The 18,650-nt window shown below is 43.3% G+C and overlaps 1 protein-coding gene across 7 annotated transcripts in view; it reads left to right on the plus strand.

Moving 5' to 3' along the window:
- The window catches only part of ANKRD55 (ankyrin repeat domain 55), a 537,753-nt gene that overhangs the window by 243,463 nt on the left and 275,640 nt on the right, over positions 1 to 18,650 (plus strand). For 5 of the 7 annotated variants that reach the window (XM_044224520.1, XM_044224570.1, XM_044224580.1 and 2 more), the window contains exon 4: positions 6,055 to 6,247. The exons of 1 other annotated variant lie outside the window; for it this stretch is intronic. The gene's annotated coding sequence lies outside the window, so the exon portion shown is untranslated. Of the gene's footprint in view, positions 1 to 4,060; positions 4,114 to 6,054; positions 6,248 to 18,650 lie in introns of those variants that run through there. One more of the 7 variants, XM_044224537.1, reaches the window with a different exon arrangement.

An 18,650-nucleotide genomic window follows, 5' to 3' on the forward strand; every position in this document is an offset into this window, starting at 1 on the left:
CCTGGGTGACACAGTTGGTTGAGCATCAGACTCTTGATTTCAGCTCACATCATGATCTCAGGGTTGTGAGATCAAGCCCCACGTAGGGTGCCATGCTCAGTGGAGAGTCTACTAGAGATTCTTACTCCCAGTGTCCCTTCTGCTTGTGCTCTCTCTCTCAAATAAGTAAATAAATCTTTAAAAAAAAATAATTCAGGGTAGAATTTGAAGGAATAGATAACTCTGTCTCCTTTTAAAAGAACTGGAGTCCAGCTTGTCCCTTTCAACCTATATGAGACACCTCTCTCACACTTAGCCTCTGGCTAATAGGCCCTGTAGTAGTCAAACCCTTCCAAAGAGCACAGGGGCCATATGGCCTAGTGTTCGGATTTTAAATGGGAGTCAGGCAGGGCAGGAATTGAATCCTGTTTCCATGTCTTACTATGTGATCTTGAACTACAGATATTGCTCTTTTATTTTTTTTGTATTTTGCTTTTCTTTTTTTTTTTAAAGATTTTATTTATTTATTTGACAGAGAGAGATCACAAGTAGGCAGAGAGGCAGGCAGAGAGAGAGAGGAGGAAGCAGGCTCCCTGCTGAGCAGAGAGCCCGATATGGGACTCGATCCCAGGATCCTGAGATCATGACCTGAGCCAAAGGCAGCAGCTTAACCCACTGAGCCACCCAGGCGCCCTGTATTTTGCTTTTCTAAATATTAATTTCCTCCCCCATGAAAGAGGGCTGTAAAAGACAGTTGTGAGGATTAAATAATCTAATATATTTAAAGCATTTAGCACAGTTCCCAACACTTCACAAGCTCTTGTAACTATTTGTTATTTTTATTGTTGTTGTTATTACTGCCAGCTCCCTGTAACAGAACATTTAGAACAAAGAGGTTTGGGTAAAGATCATTTTGAAACTCTTCTCAGAGAGGGTGGGTCTTGAGTCGATGAAAATATATTTACTTGGTCGTGGACCTCATTCTGCTTAATAACCATAGATGTGGGTTGAGGTTAGGTTAGTCAAGGATAAACTCACAACAAAGGGGTGTATAGCCCAGCATGGCCACTCTTGGGTCTAGCAGCTGGTAAATGACCATATTTTTCTTCTTTAATTTTGTTTTCAAAGGGGCTTGTTAGGGTATATTTGCTCATACTCTCTTTAACTTTAACTACCAAGCTAACTGCCCCCACCACCAAAAAATTTTTAAAAAAATGAAAAGTAATAAAAAGACACTTACGTTGAAAGATGGCTTTGGCTTGAAACCAACATCCCAATCTTAGGGAAACAGATGAGCTGGTGGAAAGACCTTGTAGCCTAACTGACATATATTCAGACACTGCCTTGGCCACTTTCTGGCTGTATGACCAGGTACAAATCACTTGACCTTCCACACTCTTGGTCTCCTCATTTGTAAAATGGTTATAATAACGCTTATCTAATAAGGTTTCTGTAAGAGTTAGAAAGAGTATATATATAAAGCACACCTAGTAAAGGTATTAGGTGCTCATAAGAGTGGTAGCTGGTTCCAGGATTCTGGCTGTTTTTCAATCCTACCCAAGACGTAGAGGAAATGGCTCCCCAGAGCATTTTAATAGTGAATACCCACATATGGTGTGCCAGGAAATCCTCTGTGCCATATGTATATATAAGGTAATTTAGTTCTCTCAATAATCCTATGAGGCAGGTGGTATTTTTACCCCACTTTACAGATTACGGAAATGAGACATAGAAAGGCCAAGTGTCTTGTCCAAGATTCCGTATCTGGTAAACGATAGCTGATATTCATTTCAGGTAGTATGATGTCCGAGTTCCTGCTCCTTGCCACTCTAACAGCATCTCTTTTGGAAAACCCATTCAGTGAGAAAGAAGAGGGCAAGCCCACCACCTTCCCCTCCAGATGATCTGCTGAGTGCCTTAAAAACATAGATATGGCCCCAGGGTGTCTTAAATGAGGTCAGAGGAAGAGCCATACTCTCCCATAGGGATTACCTATTGGTCCTACTGACTAAATCTAGCAAAATGATTACTATGCCAATAACAATTTAAAAATTCCTCTTGGAAAACAGAGCCCACTGCAGAAGTTCAGGATTCTGAGATAAGAAGCCCTAGGCTCATTTGGGGGTAGCTGTATGGCTTAGTGGAAAATCTCCTAATCTTAGGGTCAAGCAAATCTGTGGGTATGGGGGGCTGTGTAAACTCTCTGAGCCTTAGTTTACTCATCTGTGAAAGGAAATTAATAAAACATGCATCTTAGCATTGTTCTGGGAATTAAATAAGGTGATACCCAGAAAGCTTACCTTCCAGTACTAGGACTACTCTGGGTACTCAGTGAAAGAGCACCATACTTCGTACCTTTAGCCATCTCGCGTGACTTCCAGAGCAATTATTCTCTTGAGAAACCACCAAGAATTTTGGGCCATGTGGCTCTGAAATTGGTGACGCACTGGATTGAAGACCAGACACCTTGCTTTATTACCCCTGCCTTGAGCCCTGGCCCTTCTGACTTCTAATGCCTCTGGTATCTGCTGCTAGCCTAACATCTGCCAGGCACACCTGGACTCCTTTAACAGTGCTCTGCTACTTTCAGAGGTTGCTTAAAGAGGAGGGTGGCAAGGCAGGGAAGAATTTCGGATATGGAACCAGAAAGTTGGCCAGGATTTAAGCTCTATGTCTACCATGAACTATGAATGTGACCATCTATTTGGGGCTCAAGTTTCTTATCTATTGACTAAGGAGGGGAATGTATTAGAGCAGATATTGCTGAGGCCACATCCAGTGCCTCCTAAGGCTAGTAGCCTCTTTCCCCAATTGGATTCCCAATACCCTGAATTTACTATGGGAGATTTATGGCTCTCTGGCACAGTATTACTGTTTTGGGGGGCACAAATAGTGAAGAGGGAGGAGGAGAGAAGCAAAAGGGCAATCTGAGATGAGTTTCCTGAGCCTCTATGAACACAATAATAAAATCGTGAATCAGTCTTCCACATTCATCCCCAAGAAAATGAATGAATCTTTTTTTAATAGAGAGATTCCTGCAGTAGCAAAGAAAAGCCTTTAATTTCAGAACCAAAGCTATTTGTTTCCTGTCTCAATGTCCTTTCACCGAGAGCTCATCCCACAAACAATAGCAAAGGCAAACGAAAGACAAATGTAGGAAACATTTATATTTATATCCCAAATGAAGGAAACAGCATGAAAATATTGTTAAGGAAACTCAGTAAGTCTCTGCTCCAGGGTCTGTATATAGATTTGGTGCCAAAGGCAGCATGGCCAGATGTTAGAGGACATGATCCTCCTGCAAAGAACAAAGGAGAAATATGCTGGAATTTCACTGGGGAGGAGAAGAGCCTGGAGTAGTCATTCAGGTGCCCACACAGCAAGCTCTGATAGAGACCTTGAGGCCAGCAACCCTTTCTTTGAGCGTCAGTCCACACAACATTGCCTGATCTTGGGCATTGCCAGGATCTTGGACATGATTATAATATCTCTGTTCTTCAGTTTCTTCATCTGTGAAATGGAGATACCAACAGTGCCTAGCTCATGGGCCTACAGTGGGAATTAACAACTTAATATATGTCAGAAATGTAGATTTGTGCCTGGTATGTGCTAAATACTTACTGATTGCTAATATTCTTATTACATACAGGTCTAGGGAGAAGGTCTTCTAATGATCCCAGAGCTGTCATGATAATTATCTACCACCACTTTAGGGAGATGCTGTAGTATAAAGTAGTGTTGGCTCGGCTATTGGACAAACACAGATGAAGATCCTGGTTCCATTGCTTACCAGCTCCGACTCTGGGCAAGGCTGCAGAAACACTGGGGGCACAGTGGCTCAAGGTTCAGGATGGCTGAGGAATATGGTCCTGCTCCAGGCAAGCTGTGGGTACTGTATTGCCCTGACTTGTGGAAACTGTTTTAAGCCTCCTTTCTTCATTTCATCATATATTACCATTAAGGTTGTCATCATCATCACTATGATCAACTAGACAGAAGAAAAGTGGACATCTGTCCTTTTCATCCTCCTAACTTCTCCCCATTCAGTCTTCCATTATCCAAAGAGTGACCATCAGGATGGGAAGGAGCTGAATACACTGATCCCTCAAAGGTGGAGGATTTTTTTAAATTGAGGTAAAATTCACATAATGTAAAATTAACCATTTAAAGTGATCAATTCAGTGCCATTTACTACACTTCCATGTTGTGCAGTTATCACTTATATTTATTCCAAAAGATTTTCGTCACCTCCAAAGGAGACCCCATACACATTAAGCAGTCACTCCCTATACCTCAGCCCCTGACAATCATTAATCTGCTTTCTGTCTCTATGGACTTAGCTGGACCTTTCATATAAATGGAATCATACAATGTATGGATTTTGTTTCTTGTCTTCTTTCACTTAGCATATTTTGGAGGTTTTCCCATGTTGTTAGCATGTACTTCATTCCTTTTTAAGGTTGAATAATATTCTACATTTTGTTTACCCATTCATCCATTGATGGACATTTTGACTGTTTGTGCATTTTGGCTACAGTGAATAGTGCTGCCATGAGCATTGGTGTACAAGTATTTGAATACCTGTTTTCAGTTCTGAGTATGTACCTAGGAGTGGAATTGTTGGGTCATATGGCAATTCTATGTTTAGCTTTTTGAGAAGCTATCAGAGTGTTTTCCATGCTGCTACTTTACTTTGTAAGCAGTAGGAAGACTTTGATGTTGAAAAATAGTCCTGGTGGCTGGAATTCTATTTTTGCTGATGCAGATTGGTCTGTGGGGTGAAGAGACTGACCAGTGGGTTGGAGGAATGGTGAGTTGGGAACTGGACCTCTCTACTGCCTTTTTAATCCTTAGTTGTAAGAAAGACTAACTCTGCCCTTTGCAAATCTCATTCTGCTAAACTGAAGGGGAATGGGAGAGAAAAGAGGAGATGACTGTATAGAACACTGAAGATGACCAAGTCTAAGCAGTAGGCCATTCTGTAGACATACTATATGTAGATGGTTTTAGATCTTAATCACTTTCTTATAAGAGAACTGTGGTATTCTTGTGCATTTATTCATGGTAGTAATTGACCCCAATCTTAAAGTCACTTAGGTTTTAGCTGTCTGATGTTGTATTATAAGCAACTTGAAGGGCAGCATGTTTCAGAACCCTCTTCTGGGGGGTAGGAGTATGTCAGGCCTCCCAGGAGCACCTGCCACAGAGGCCAGTGGATATAACATGGGAGCTACTGAAAAGGACCAGACTTGAGGGAAACTTTGGAGAGTCAAGGCCAGAGAAACTGCATGTCTGCCATTAGATCTGAGGGTTGAGGTCAGAGTGGGAACAGGAGGCAGAGCTATTAGGAGTCAGGAGTCAGGTCTACAGTCTTAACAAAGGCAGAGACAAGGATACTAGATGAGGCATCGGCTATGAATGTGTTTAGAATTCTTAGAGCTCATTCTTCTTAGGGATTGTCCCATAGAGGGTGTAAGGATGGCCACATTCAAAGAATCTAGGAGGCAAAGAACAGCCTTTCTCAACAGGTTCCTCTGAGAGCTTATTAAACAATGTCCAGGGAATGGTTTAACTTTACCCAGATGTCTTTGCAAAGATATGGATACCGTGAATCGTAAAATTTATGACCTGCAAATGTGTAGTCTTTTATCTGAAAATAATCACCACAGTTCATATTCTTTTCTATATTGTCCAAACTTATAATATGAATAACTGGATCTCAAACAGGATTCTCACTGTATTCTTAGGAAAGAAATACTTCTCATTTTCTGGAAGCATTATAGCAAACAATTCCCCACAGTGGATAGATGGATATAAAAACCCCAAAGAAGTTCATTTCCCAGAAAGGTGACCACTGTTTGCTCCCCTCACATCTTTCTCTGCTGTGAACTCTACCAAACCTCAAGATGTGGGAAATCATGTGGGGGGTTTGGAAGAGTCCCAGGACCTTCAGGCTCACTAGAAGTTGGTTCCTGGTAGGTCATGAAAGCCTTACTTAGTAGGGCTAATGAAGTTAGGTCTCCCAAACACCCTAGAACATCAGGGGTCTTTATTGCAACTTCTTTGTTCCTCTAGGTGAAGAGACAACTTTGTTCCTTGGAAATAAGGGATGTTTATCGAAGAGTCAACTCAGAGACCTCGTGGCCTTAGGTGTGGAATACTTTATCCTGCTTTCCAAAGCATGACCCTGCAGGCTCTAAATTGGAGGAAATTCCTTCCAGAACTCAAGCCCAGAAGGCTGACAATGCTGTTGATGGCAGTATATTGAGTAAGTAAGAGAAGTTTAAGAAATGGAATGTGGGGTCCAGGATCCTTCTTGGAGGGAGGAGATGTGAGCTCCTTGGAGCCCTCTGGAGTAGGGCTTTGGTGAACTGATGATAAATAGTGCCTCCTGCTGCAGGCCATACAAACAACTAAAGATCTGACCCCTTCCATGCCTTTAGTCCCCTTTGGGAGTCATGCACAATTTGGAAAGCAGATCGAGGGCATCCTGGCTCCCAGCTGACCATTCCATTTGCAGCCTGGAGGTCTGGAGGCCTGAAGACCCCCCATCCCAAGCCAACAGGCAGAGGTCCCCAAGTTCACAGAGCTAGTTCCTCTTCCCCTGGGTTTCTGTTCTCTGGGGGACTGCCCTTTCCAGAACTTTCCCTCTGTAGGCAGTTCTTTCCAAGGCTTTCAAGACTCCAAACCAAATCGTTTGGGGAGTGAGAAAGTGAAAGCACACATCTTAGAGCAGCAGGGACCAGCTGCTGGGTCAACTCTCCCCAAAACAGAACTTCCTGGGGAGTGACTGGAGCATCTCAAAATCCTCCATCTGACCTCCTGCCCATGTTTTTAATTGTCTTTTTAAAAAAATGAAAATAAGATGTTATCACATGAAAAAGAAAAAAAGAAGAAAGAGAGAGGAAAAGGAAAGAAATTAACTATTAAGGTTCTTTGTCTCCAGGGAAGTTCAGGGGGAAATTTTAGGAACTTTCTGCCTGCTTTTTATAGTATTTACCCGGCCGCCCTGCCAAGGGGAGGATGAGAACCTTTAGCTCCTGGTGCACCACTCAAAGCACTGTGTGCTTAATAGGGTGACACAAATGTCTGTGTTTCTTTTTGCTTTTGACCACAGGCTGTAGGGAGGGGCCACCCCAGGGGACTGGCGGGGAGGGCCTTGCCAATTGGTTCCCTTTCCCCCCACCAAACTCGTTCCCAGCCTGGGCCGGAAGGGCCTATCGGCCGCCGCCGAGCCGCGGAGGGGCCGGACAGGGGGTGGGGGTGGGGACGCGGACGCCTTTCCGCCGCCTGGCCGGCTTGGAGAGACGAGCGATGCTTGGAGCCCGAGCGATGCTAGCGTGGGCTCTGCCGGAATCACGCCCTGTGATGCTTTTGCCAAAGGAAGCTGGGAAGCCGGGGATGCGGGGGTGGGGGTAGGCGATTCCCTGCCTCCTCCCACCCCTACCCCGCCGCTCTCCCTCCCCCCAACCCCTCTCTTTCTCCTCGGCCGAGGAACAGCTTTCGACCGAGGTCAGCTGGCTGCCTTTGTAGCTGTTTCCCAGGAAGGAAGAAGCGTTGTCTGCAGATCAGTTTATCAGCTGGCTTTCTTGTGCCGGAGCGCCGCCGTTTTCCGGGGACGGCTGCCACCCCCGTGATTCCCAGCCCGGGCTGCGGGTGGTGCGTGAGAGCCGGATAAATAGGCCATTGTGCGGCTGCTCAGAATCCAGGTTTCTTATCAAATTATCCACCATCAAGAATGAAATTCCGCCCCTGCTGCCTGTTATCTCAGCTTCTCTTTTCACTCTGCAATTACAGCCATTTCAGGATTTATCTCCGCCCCCCCCCCCCGAGTTTTGAAGGGAATATTCAGAGAGCAGTTTCCTTGTGTAGCTTGCTGTGAGGCAGAGACTTGGGGGGGGGCGTGTCTCCTGACAGTGTTTCCGTGGGATTTTGGCTTGCAACCTTGAATTTAGCTTCTTTGGCTTTGATGTGTGATGTTTCTACTTGACACCCCCACTCAGGCACATCATTCAACACCAACTGCAAATATTAGGAGGTATTTCTGTAGGACTAAAGATGCAGAGAGAGAGAGAGAGAGAGAGAGAGAGTGTGTGTGTGTGTGTGTGTGTGTGTGTGTATGCAAGCGCAAGCGGCGGGGTGGGGGTGGGGGATTGGGGGTGGGGAGGGGGCACGCTTGATACCATTTAATTCTTTGTGAACACTAAAGACTTGCAAGGGAAACCACTAGTGGAAACTGGCCATCTGATGGAGGCTGTGAGGCAGTGTGGAGAGGGATGACACTGCGGTTTTAATGGTGTCAGTTTTGTGTTATTCTGCTGCAGCAGCTGGCCTACTGTGGAGGAGTTGTATGTAGCTGGTGCTTGACTTAGGAAGTTGTCATTAGCAGCAAGGCTGGTTTTAGAGCCTCTGACCTGGACCATTGCCCATGCTTAGGTTACTGGTCTGCTGTTACCATCCTGAGACGCTTAGTAAGTTTTGGAGAGGATTCTGCATTTTCATTTTGTACTTGGATTTGCAAATTATATAGCTAGTCCTATTAATAGGAGCTCAGATTCATTTGAATAAGCTTGAATAATGATTTCAATAAGTTCCTAAGTTTCAATTTGAGATGATGGCCTGCCCTTAGTTGATAAACTGCTGAAACTGATTCTCGTACTTTTCGATATATCTGTGGCAGATGTTCTGATGGATCAGACAACGTTCTACAAACTGAACTGGGCCCCCTGGCATCACATCTGCGGTGAGCTGCAATAGCCCACTGCCGGAATGAGAGCAAGCATCCGGGCAAGAATTGCTTCACTCTGCTAGCTCCTAGTCCTTTAGAAAGCTGAGGGTGTTCACTCCTCAAAGACCCAGAGAGTTCTGTAGTAAGATGTTCATTTGTGCAGTTACCACCTTTCTTTCTTTTTATCCACTTTGAAATTCCTAGCTTCCACATCTGCAGGCCACAACTGGGTTGAAAATGAACTCATCCTATCAAAAATCTTTCGTGTATTTAGCACCTAAATAACTCTTGGCAAATTACTCTGAATCTAGGACTTGGTGATCCTGACAGACAGAGGAGGGAAAAAGTAAAACAGTTCATAATAAATAAGCAAAATGCTATTTTTCTGGAAATAATTTGTGTAAGAAACAATTGCTTTGGCTTAATAAGACAATTTTTTTCCTTCTAAAGAGTGTTCTTTCTTTTGTTTACTGTTTCATTCATTAATTTATGACTTGATTTTCTATTCACTCAACAAAGATTCTTTAGGATGTACTAGAGAGATACTGTGATAAAGTGATGAAAGAGAGGAGATTCAGAATAGCGGGGATACAAACAAGTAAACAAAGAGTACAATGACATGTTATAGGTGCTAAGATAGAGGTTATCTATTAGGATGCTTTAGGGCCAAAAGGAGTTAATAGGATTAGTTCTTTTGGTCATTTTTCATGAGTTCCCTGGCTATGACATTGTTCTTCATGAGCCCTATTATTATAGTTATTATTGTTAATAGGTAACATTCATAAAGTGGCTGGTGTTCAGAAACAGAGATAAAAACATTACGTAGGTTTTTTTCTCTTTTGTCTCAAAATATGATCAATTAGGTCCATATAGGAGCTCCATTGTATAGAAGCTTCTGAGCCCAGATTGTGATATGGGTGTCCAATGTCACACAGGGCCTAAGAGTAAAGTCACTATTTGATTCAGCTGTTCTCCTCCAGAGTGTGCCTTCTCAAGGAAGCCTGTGCTGCCCCAAGTGTCATAGCTGCAGCACCACGTGTAATCACAGTCTGAACAAAGTATTAGAAAAATGGACTCTACTATTTCTCAGGATGGCTTTTCTTTTCACAATATATACTGTAAGCAGCATTTCCAAAAGGGATTTTTTTTCCCCCTCCCCTCACTGGTAGGATCAGGCTTATTTGCTTCAACAACTTATGGATGCCAGTGCTACAAATGGCTCCCATGAAACCAGAGTAAATCCCTACAGTGGGGACTGGGCACAGACTGGTTTCCCATGGCTTCCTGTAGGAGATTTTGTGGATACTTTCATGCCTTCAAGGTAAAGGGTGAGTTCTTGTATACTCCCATGTCCCCACTCCTTAGTGGTCATGTTAGGTCAGTTTTAGACTTTTAATGTCACAAGTACGGAAGCCAGACTTTTGAGGCTCATTCCCAGAAACCCCTTTCAGCTCTTTGGTACTAGTGGCTTCTTGTAATGAAGACCACTTGGGTTTGAAGTTTTAGAGAATTTCCCCTAGTGTCACACACTTACACACCACACTACAGTAAGGAGAGAATGCTGGAGGGTGGCAGTTTGGAGCCAGGATGGGGCAGGGGGTAGGGCAACACTGATGAAGTGGCCAGGATAAGGTCAAGGAGCATTGGAGTGAGGGTCAGAACTAGAGTTCAGGTTTAGTACTTTCCTCTGTTCAAGGAACTGCAGCCTTGTAACGCTAAACAGGATTAGCCTGGGGCAAAACTGATACTTTCTTGAGGGAGGTTCTCTTGTTTTTTTGTTTTTTGTTTTTGTTTTTCTTCTCTGCCAGACTCCTTGGCTGGGTGCTAAGTGTTTTCAATGGGGAGAAGCCCTGGGTAAGCCAAATTCAGTTCCTCCCACCCTGAAATAGTTCCTTGCTCTGACCTTGACCTGGATGTTTAACAAAGCTGTGAAATCGAAGGCAGGACTAGAACAGACCGGCAAACAGAGAAAGAAAAGAATCATTCATTGCTACATTGTGAAGAACTCAGGTGTCTGATTACCAGGCTCTTCACTGTTGTTTGGGCCACAGCACATGGCAGGAGCAATCTTGGTAGGACTTTTTCAAAAGGAATATTTTTATTATTTGAGTAGAAATCATAAATAATCATTGTGGTAGAATCTGATCATATTTTTCATCCTACGATGCGGGTGAATATTAACCTCTAGTAGTCAAGTGGAAAATGTCAGATTTGGAGAGATCAGAAGCATAGTAAGTTGTATAAATAAAAACACATATGTATCAAAACAGTTGTTTTAGAGACAATGTGATGCCTCTCTACCACCTGTCTGGGAATGGTTAGGCCACCAAGGCACTGTAGTATGTATCTTTGTTCCTTTACTCATTCACTGTCAGGCAGTTAATAGCTGTAGTGCTCTGTGCCATGCACACAGAAGACACCAGCTCATCTGTCCTCAGAGAGCTTATGATGTCCAGGAAAGACCAAAAAGCACATGAACTTCATACTCAGACATGTCAGAGGCTGCATGAAGGACTGATGGGGCTGGAAGCCCAGGGAACCCTCTCCCTGAGCTTCTTTGCTTTGGGGGAAGATAGCCAATAAGGGTAAGGTTTGTGCTCAGTACTTGGGGCTTGCTGGGGGTGAAGGAGGGAAAAAGAGGTCAAGTCAGTGACTGTTCCCCAGGGTCACCATATAGAGTAGAGATTAGTCCTATGGGAAGATGACTCTCTAGCTTCTAGGAAATGTGGAAGGGAACTCTACTCTGCAGGTATGCCCAGGGTTTGATCCCAGGGAAGAACAGCCTGTCCATTAGGAAGAGTCACAGCCTGTGAAGCATATCCTAGGTGATGGCTCCCAGGACATGGATCTTAGCATTGTCCATAGGACCAGGAGCAGCAATGGAGGCAGTGGTAGTGTGGGGTACCAGAAGAGCCCTCCTAAATGAGGTCTAGAGGAGGAGTATGGGGAGCCTTCCTGAGGAACTGCTTGCTTGACTCGCTGTTGGGTGGCACTTGGAGGTGAGTTGAAACATGGGATAAACAGCAAGAAAGTTCAGATGACTGCAGTGTGGGGTAGTTCCATCGTCCCCACAGTCTGGTGCAGCCCAGTAAAGGATTATATACAGACTTGAATTCAAAGCAGTGTGAGAGAAACCTCTGGTGGTCTTTGCAGAAACTAGAAGAGTTAAGATCCCTTTCAGTTCAAATAATTTATCATTTATGAAGCAGGAACTATAGAAAGTCATGGAAGAATGTATTCAAATGGTGTGCCAGACATTGATGAATGATGGTGCTCTGTACATCCTCTCCACTTTATGCAGATCCTTTGGCCCCCCTTGAGGCTGGTTCTAGAGTCATATATTTTATCACAATTAAAAAACAAACAAAAGAATAAGTAATACTCTTTTAATTATGAGTGTGTACTATAAATTGATCTTAAAATTAAAATAACAGTACTGTCACAGAACTCTTAAGAAATGTTTACAGTTTCCATGTGGAGAATCACAAACATAGATCTTCTTAGTTTTCTTGAATGTTAATTTATTACTCTGAAGTTATGGAAAGAATTTTTGAAGTTAGTAGCACAACAATGTGACTGTACTTAACACTTACTGAGATGTACAATTAATGGTTAAGATGGTACATTTTATGTTATATATAGTTTACCACAACTAAAAAAAAAAGTTAAAAAAATACAAAATAAAAAAAAACAACAAAAAAAACTTTGCAGGCTCAGAAGTTTCACAACTATAGGGTCATGGGGAGAAAAAAAGATACTTAAATGTACTTGAGTACTCTGTATTGTTGCTCTGTGTATTTTAGGAAGTTAAGCATAGGACTTTGTCCCTGCCCTTTATTACATAATACAGCACACGTACAATTTCCATATTTTTCATAGAAGTTAGAAGGTGCTTCATTTTCTTTCATCACTGTGGTGGAGTCTGCTGGTACCCAGTGGTATCCAAGGTCCTCTCTTCTTGAATTTCCCACTCATGGTGGTTCTTACTCCCTGTGCATCAGGGTAAAACAGGGCTGGGAGATGAGACTAGTTCTCATCAGAGTCAGCATGCCTTACCGAAGACCAGGCACCTTTTCCAGAAGCTCTCTTTGCTTCTTTGCTGGCCAAGTGGAGATGATTCCAAAGACTCAGAGGAAGGTGGAACTGTAGGAAGGAATGAGCCTGGATCCCTAAATGACTGCATGGAACTTCACTGCAGTCTTGCATGGGACTGTGACAGCAATGAGAGTAAACCTCTTGGTTAAGCTGCTGAAATTTTACTCTTGTTAACATCTAGTCTACTCTGAGTAACACAACCATAAAAGGTATTACAGAGACAGGATAGGATATACAGTGCTGTACATGTAAGCTGAGGAAAGGTCAGACAGAAAAAGGGAAATGGAAATGACAGGTTTAATGATTCCCAGGTGTAAGCGTTTCATGTTACTCATTAATCATGTGGCAAATATGTTTAAATAAACAGACAAGCAATTCCTGTTCAACAAATACATCAAGGGAAAGGGGTTTTGTTGAGGCTTGGATCAGAACGTTGATGTCTTCCTTTGCACCTAGCACAGCAGTTGCAGCAGAGATCAGAAAGACTTCTCAGGGGAGGATGAAAATGCACCTCAAGGACAGAGAGGAGCTCCCAGTGCGGAGTTCCTTCTTCCTTTGCCTTGCCTTGCCTTGCCTTCCCTTCCCTTTTAAAAAATGTATTTATTTTAGAGTGGGGGAAGGGCAGAGGGAGAGGAAGGAGAATCTCCAACAGACTCCCTGCTGAATATGGAGCCCCACAGGGAGCTCGATCTCATGACATTGAGATCATGACCTGAGCCAAAATCAAGAGTCGGTTGCTTAACTGACCCAGCCACTCAGGCGCCCCAGAGTTCCTTTCAGAATTTTTGTTCTTCCAGGTCTTGGACACTGGAGACTTTTTTCTAAAATGATGATGAATGCTAACAGCAGACAAAGGAAATTAAGGCATTCTGACTGCTGAGAGTTCCCCAGGCAGTATCTATCTATCCTGTTCCCGGTCCCATCCCGGCTTTGTTCTAAGTTGTTCTCATGACAGTGTCTTGAAGACTGGATTCCTGCCTGTTGAGCCTGGCAGTACAGCCCAAGATAAACCATCACCCCTGCCCAAACTTGGAAGAAAGTCTTCACTTTGGGCCCCAGTATGGATCTTTGGCCAGTGGTACTGTCAACCAGTTTATCCTTCTCAGAGTAGCATGACTTAGCTTCATACCTGTGGTTCTTGGAGATTAGGAGGGTACATTTTTATGACCCTCTAATGAGTTCATATTCACTTAGAATATAATCCTGATCATGTCCTCCAAGGTTCTGCATGATCTGGCCTCTGTCCTTTTTACTATCACATCTTGGGTGCCTCACTCCCTTCCTTACCACACCTACCCTGATTTTTTGGTTCCTGAAAGATGCAAGCTCTTTCTCAAGGTCTTTTAATATGCTGTTTCTTGTGCCTAGAAACGCTCTCCTTCCAGATCTTGCTATTCTTAGTTCTCTGTTCCCTGATCTCAGCTTTGAATCCTCCTCCACAGTGGCCTACTCTGACCCACCCGCCTAATCAGATCATCTTTGTGCCTGTCTCAGACCCTCTCAGCCCACCTCTTCTTATTCCAGCCATTGTGGTCACAACAGCTTTGTTCAGGTGTCACCTGATAGCTTCAGCTGCACTTGGCTTCTCTCAGTTTCTGCTCCAGGGTTCCAGAGACTTCAGCGTTTTTCTGACGCTGCAGTAGGACCTTCACATGTGAAGCCTAGGAGTGGGCAGGAATAGACAACCCAGGACCAATAGAAGCTAATGGGCCAATGCTTCTTCCTTTTGTCCCTTGGGTAGACAGTTTCGAGGAGCATTCTACACAGTTCCTTAGTGTCCCAGGAGGATCAACCCCATGGACCACAGAAGTGACCGACTTGAACCTCTACCCTAGTTTCATCTTTTCTTCCTTCCTTCTTTTCCTTTCCCTAGTCCTCACTTCACTTCTCCGGGGTCACTTCCCAAAATAAACTACTGGTCTTGTAATCCCTGGCCAAGCTTTCCGTGGAGAACTTATGTAAAGAGAGTCCTTTCCATTATTTAATATCTTAGGGTCTTAATTTTTTTTCATAGCCTTTATCACAACTTACATTAATTTTATTTCTACAATTATTCTTTGTTTTATGAAAGCCTAATTCTAAGTCTTTAGAATGTAAACTCCAAAGAAGAGGAACCTGGTCATTTTCAACTATTTGTATCCTTAGCAACTAGTGTGAAATGCTTATCATAGACACACCATCACTAAATATATATGAATGAACACATCTCAAAAATGCTACATTTAAGAATATTCTAAGCATTGAGAGACAATATAACATATGGGTTAGGAGCATACAGTCCAGAGTCAGACTTTCTTGGGTCACCTCTGACTCTGCCATGTAAGTACCTCAGTGGCCTCAAGGCAGTACCAAACCAGGCTGTACAGCCCAGTTTATAAAATGGGACTAATAATAGTACCTAGCACATAGGAGTGTTAGGATTCTTTCTTTAATTTTCCCCTTTTTATAGTTATTGAGCAAAATTTAGACTTGCACACATACAAGGATCCATTTTATATCTTCCAAATTTGTCAGTCCTTTAGTTTTATTTTCCAAGTATGCCCAAGTTGAGTAATATAAATCAACCTAGTGACCCAGAGCTGAGAATCAGATTTAGGGGTGTGGTAGTATAAACATTACACATCTTTTGTTCCCCCTGAGAAGTGCTTTAAAACATATTTAGATTAATCAAAAGTAGATATAGACCAGTGCTAATGTGCAACATGTTAGTTTTCTCCATTTTTGGTCTTTTGCAGGGCCTACTTCCATGTGATTGTATTTTAAAGTTGTAAGCTAGAACCACTACTGAAAGATAATCATGATCATATTTTCCTAAATGTTTTGTGGAATTGTAGTAACTTTTTTTTTTAAGATTTTATTTATTTATTTATTTGACAGACAGAGATCACAAGTAGGCAGAGAGGCAGGCAGAGAGAGAGAGAAGAGGAAGCAGGGTCCCTGCAGAGCAGACAGCCTGATGCGGAGCTCCATTCCATGGACCCTGGGATCATGACCCGAGCCAAAGGCAGAGGCTTTAACCCACTGAGCCACCCAGGCACCCTTGTAGTAACTTTTAAAGCAATGATTAAATGTTATATTGAGAAATGCTGCTGGGGTGAGGGTTGGATGCCATTACTGTTATTAACATGTGCCTTGGATTGTCCACTCTCCTGCCTTCTCCCTTTCTAGCCTATCAGGGACAAGTCCTTTCTTTTCCAAGTAGAAAGAAAGAACTGTCCCATCAATATTGGCATTTTGTGGGTCACTCTGATAAGATAATTTGTGCCTGCCTAGGAGCAGGAGAATGTCAGTGCCTTGGTTCCAGCAAGCTCCTCTCCTACAGAGTAACTCCAGAGAAAGAACAAAACCCAGAAAGCTTGGGTCATAAGCCTTCATTCAGGTGATTCTTGAGAATACTTCTTTCTTCCCCACAAGTGTTCCTTCAGCTTGTGGGGAAAAGATGACAGACACAGTAGGTTTTAGTGCTGAAAGCTTCAATCCGAGACAAAGAGTCTGTGTGCCAGCACATGGAGGGAGGCAGAGACATGGACACCTGGATGTTGCTCTTGGGCTGCAGGACCACTCCTGTCATTGTTACTTGAGCCTCCCCACTTGCAAAGAGCATGCCCCACTCCTCTCCTGGCTTCCCTTTTAACTTCCCCTTCTTACTGATCCCAACCTGCAAGGACCAAGACAGGTGGCCAGGCCCTAGGGGTCAGAGGTGGGTAAGGCAGGTGGCAAGGCAGCATGATAAGGCAATATGAGGGTGGTGGAGAGAAAGGGATTGTGTCTCAGGACTTTCCCTCTCACGTGGCGTTGCAGTGTTCCGTCATAAAGTACCGGTATAGAACAGGGAGACCAGAAAGTATTGTGGAATGTTGAAGAGAAGAGAGCCGGGCCCTGACTCTGCTGCTGGCTAGGGTGTGATCTTCTCTTTGAGCCTGTTTCCTGGAGATTGGACAGATGGTTTTCTAACCTGGACAGCTCGTGATTCTCCGTCAGCAGGTTTTTAGCCTCTACTTTGTATGGTCTGGTTCTGCCCATATCTCACTTTCAGATGGTCCTTGACCCTACAGAAGTCAGCAGGGATGCTTATGCGGTGGCTCTTGCAACAGGAATCGGATTTTAGATGCTACTATTTTTCAAGCACATCAAAATAATATTTTTAGTTTGTTTTTTAGTTGTTTACTTAACCTAGAAGAATATGCTATGGAGTTGCACATAGCCTGAGACATGGTATGTGGTAAGGATGGCTGAGCTCCATAAAATTGGTAAGCTCTCCTGAAGTTATATATGTGTGTACATATTCATATATGTGTGTTTTTGAATATGTATACACATACATGTGCTTGTGAGAGAGAGAGTGGTTTTAAATAACATCACTTTTTCAAAAGTTTCTTCATGCTCTATCATGTGATTTCAACACAATTTTGTTATATTCTCTTTATCGCCATTATTTTCTTGCCTCATTCCATATTGCTGCTCAAAGCAGAATTTTAAGAACACCTTGAGGTGTTTTTAAATTAAGCCAGTAAACAGCTTTAGTCGACACCTCCAGCGTGTCACAGTGACACAAGCCAACAAAAACAGGGAGTAGGAGGTTTGCTGACAGTTCTGGGCTCTGAGACCTCAGGACTGGTTTGGTAAGTCAGACTCAAAATCAAGCAGTGACTTGTGGAGGAGCCAAAGAAGACTCAATCATGTTGTCTCTTGTACCAGCTACCCATACAAGGAAAGGAAATTCTAGAAGAGGCTGAGCCTTTCTTTACTCAAAGCAAGAGAAGAAACATGCACAACTGGGGCGGGAGAGCAGGTATACAGATGCTAACTCAGCACCTCCTATATAAGCTCCTAGTGTTGTGGCAGGGCTGGTTCCACATATCTTCTTTTGTGTTTGGTGTCTGGGAGCTGTAACTAAAGCTCCAGCATTATTGTCTGTGTTAATTAGGATATGGATTTGGGCCATTGTAATGACAAGATTCCCAAACACAGTGGCTTAAATAAGAGAAGAGAGTTTCTTTCTTACCTGGAAGCTCAGGTATCCTGTCTGGAGTTGGCTGGTACTTTATGATGTTGGGGATAAAGTGTCTTGCTCCCCTAAATGTTCTTCTGTTATCTTGTTTAAAAATGAAGTTGTTCCATAGCCATACAGTAAATCTTAAGCATGAAGTTGTTCCATAGCCATACAGTAAATCTTAAGCATCTAAGAGAGTTTGTAGAAAAACAAAGGCAGTAGAGAAGGTCAAGCATGCATTGCAGTGGGTATTGGTAGTATGGTATAGCGGTTACATGGAGGCTTACTGCATGGTTTATAATTTTTCCTCTGCCACTTGCTAGCCACTGAGCTTGGGCAGTTACTTAAGCTCTCTGTGCCTAATCTATAAAAAGATGATAATAGTACCTACCTTGTCTTGCTCTCGGCTTACATGTATGAATGAGTTAATACATGCACAGTGCTTAGAACAACACCTAGACCTTAATTATAACCCAATAGCAGACACTGTTGATGCCTTACCCGTGTTCATACTTACCACTTTGTAAACTCCAGATAATTTTATACTGTATGATGGTTTTATACTGTGCAAATTTGTGACTGTCTACCTCCAGGCTTTCTTTGGTTTCTAACGGTATGCTCTGCGGCAAGCAAGGCAGACCCTACATGCTTAGAAGTTGGAAGATAGCAAGCAGCCCTTAGGCAGGAGGTTGAATGGTCCTCAACAGCTTTCTCATTTATTGGGTACAACAACTCTGAGGTATTTTCCTATCCCCTCACAGAAATCCCAGGACAACTGAGACCTGACTCCTCGCACTAGCGACCTGCTCATTGCCATATTCTGTATTGCTTCCTTGCTTTCCATTGGTCATTTTC

The sequence above is a fragment of the Neovison vison genome, chromosome 1 (genome assembly GCF_020171115.1).
Source record: "Neovison vison isolate M4711 chromosome 1, ASM_NN_V1, whole genome shotgun sequence".
NCBI classification, from domain to species: domain Eukaryota; kingdom Metazoa; phylum Chordata; class Mammalia; order Carnivora; family Mustelidae; genus Neogale; species Neogale vison.